This window comes from Meleagris gallopavo, chromosome 1, assembly GCF_000146605.3.
Source record: "Meleagris gallopavo isolate NT-WF06-2002-E0010 breed Aviagen turkey brand Nicholas breeding stock chromosome 1, Turkey_5.1, whole genome shotgun sequence".
Classification (NCBI taxonomy): Eukaryota; Metazoa; Chordata; class Aves; order Galliformes; family Phasianidae; genus Meleagris; species Meleagris gallopavo.
The window spans coordinates 94,731,976-94,734,958 of NC_015011.2; the positions used below are offsets into that span (position 1 = coordinate 94,731,976).

Below are 2,983 nucleotides of genomic sequence, written 5' to 3' on the forward strand. Positions count from 1 at the left end.
CATGAATTTCTAGTTGAAAAAAAAGATGCCTTTTCCAACAATTATTTCATGGAGAAAACAATCCTAAGCATACCAATTTTGACACAAAGCAGAAAATAGCTTAGATAACTGTTAGCTCTAAGCTGTTAGGTTTTTTTTCACCTATAATAGGCATGAATAATTCTAAACATCAACCTCTAAGACATATATATGACATGGAATATCAATTAAAGTGATCATCAAGAATAACTGTATACCATCTTAGTTTTGCCTACTACCTTAGAAAACCATACATTTCAGTAGATTTTTCCACTGTTGTGTTTTTCTTCTTTCCCTTTCTCTCTTATAGCATTGTAGGAGTTGGAAGGGACCTCAAGAGATTATTGAGTCCAATCCCCTTCCTAAAGCAGGTGCCCTACAGTAGATCACACAGGTAGGTGTACAGACAAGTCCTGAATACCTCCATAGAAGGAGACCCCACAAACTCACTTCCTCTAAAATGTAACTTTTCTAAAAGGAAAAGCCCGGTCTCTGCCTTGAAAATGAATGTCCATTAAAAATGCAGGCAGCAATTGAGGAAATGTTAAAACATATCGTTCCAGGGCTGGAACCTTTCTGCTTCAAACACCCCCCTGTCAAAAATGGTTATTTTTAAAATAAGGAAATGTGGAACATACATTTTTTTGCAGGATCTTGATTCTATTTGTATTTGATACAAACTGCCCACATCTACAATTTTGACAGTGGTGAAAGAATTGTCTTTCATTTCTGATAAATGCATTCGTATGGCTCAGTCCTTGAAACGTATGTGTGATACTATCAGATAACTGTATGCATGCAGAAGAAAGATTTCAGGCAGCAAGAGTAACTACAGTACAGAGAAAAAAAAATACTGTGACTGTGAATTATGAGTCTATCGCATACAGAGGTAGTTGAATATAATAATCAAATATTGAAACGGTCACTCAGAGCAATTAGTAGAAATACTGCAGCATATGTCTTGCTGTGAAAACGTATGCAGTCCTCTTCTAAAATTCAGTAATTGTTAAATTTACCACTTTCTTCTTAAGCAAAACAGCTGCTGTGTTAGCACTGTGGCTTTACCCGAGAGCAAATAGAAATGTCCTTTCCAGAATAGATATGAGAGTGTCTGATACTTTCAGCTTTATTTCCATGGATGATTCTTCACAGGAGTCAACAGTTTAAATGTGAGAGATTGTAACCGAGATCCTGTCCCAGGGAGTGTTGAGCTGCCTGTGCCTTCCCTGCCTGCAACCTGCACCCACATTTGGTCACTGGCCTGAGCACAGTGCTGTCCAAGCAAATGCATGGGGTTAGGTCCTCTGTTAAGCTCAGGGCTGGATTCAGTTACTCAGGAAGAAATGTGATGCACTGCATTACATTGCTATAACACCGTTAATGATCTCTGTGATTTTATTAGGCTTTCTCTCTTTCATCACCATGTCAATATTTAGTAATGATGACTGTCTGCTTTTGCAAACAAACTGCTGAAGATGTGCTAGAGCTTGGCTTCCTTTCAGTAATCTGCTCAAGAAACAAAACAGGCTTCCCACAAACAAACAAGTGCCAGAGAAAGATGCTGTTGCTTGTTAGTGGAGAAACAGCCTTTTGAGTACCAGTCTATACGGGGGCATGCTGGTAAGCTTTACAGGTGTCAAGCTCTCTAAGCTCTTTCCCAAACTTTCCTATGCTGTCTTACCACTGTGAAAAAGACAACAATATAACTCACATAACTCAACAAGCACCAGTGACAAGGAAAAGTGGGAGGTAGTGGAGGCAACTTTGCCTGTTTTCCTCCTATTTTATTTTTATTTTTTATGGAAACAACCCATACGTGCAATCTAGGGCTAAAAGAGGAAGTGCTGAAGAGTAAAATTAATAGAAAAGGAATTCTGCAGCATGCTTCTCTAAGCACACAATTGGTTTTCTAGTAGAAATCAGCATGGGAGTTGATGTCACTCTAATTGCCATTAACTTTCAGTTAATTTCTGTGCCCTTTGGAGGCAAGGTAATAGCAGCAGGCCAGTGAGGAAACACTGCTATAGAGGCGGCAATGCTACCATGGGGAAGAGAGGGCAGAGAGGGGCTTCAGAGTCACCAGCTTTGAGAACAGATGCTCCTGGGCTGAAGAAAAGAACTGGTTCTTGAAAAAGCCTCCAAGATGTCCCAGTGCAGAAAATTCAGTTTTATCTTAAGGCCAGAAAGCAGTCTTCCGAGGACGCAGGATCAACAACAAATCCCAGAGAGCCTGGAGAGAGTGCTCAATGGTCCTTCTCCTTTTGATCTCTTCTAATGGAAGGTACAACTTGTCTCCAAATTACCTTCTGAAGTTTGTAGTCTGCCTGTTTGTACCTAGCATTCACTGCCTAGCAATTATGAGTGAAAAAGTAATAGCTTGTTTAAATGTCAAAATAACATATATTTTGAGACTTCAATGACTGAAAAATAAATGGATATGGATGAACATTACCTACTGTTGTTTGATAAAACTAATATAATTGCTGTGGTTTTGGAGGACAAATTGCATTCATTTTGTATTTCATTGTCTAATATTTAATCAGTATTTAATCAGTAATATATATATTATGTAAGTAATATATATATTATCAAAGTGTAATACTTCATATACTGCAGGTGTTTCTGTAACAATGCTGTCAGTTCAACTAATTAGAACATAGACAAGGGAAGTGTGTGACCTGTAACGCTCCATTGTTCCCGAAGACAAAAACATAATGAAATATAATGTCTTCCTCCCATTGGAGAGTAATGAAGAACAAAACTAATTTGTTGGACCAAAAATTAATTAGACACATCAGATTCAATTGTACCTATTACTGTGAAAGTTTGCAGCTGTTCCTCATACTATTATGCCAATGATGGAATGTAAGAATGAACAGGCCAACTGATAAAGAGAAATAATAGTCTACCATTAACCAATATTGCTGTTATCCTCAATTCTATTTCTGATATTCCAAGCAAAAAA

The 2,983-nt window shown here is 37.9% G+C and overlaps 1 protein-coding gene across 7 annotated transcripts in view; it reads right to left on the reverse strand.

Moving 5' to 3' along the window:
- Window positions 1–2,983, reverse strand: part of ROBO2 (roundabout guidance receptor 2) — a 455,306-nt gene that overhangs the window by 62,796 nt on the left and 389,527 nt on the right. The gene's annotated exons all lie outside the window — the stretch shown is intronic.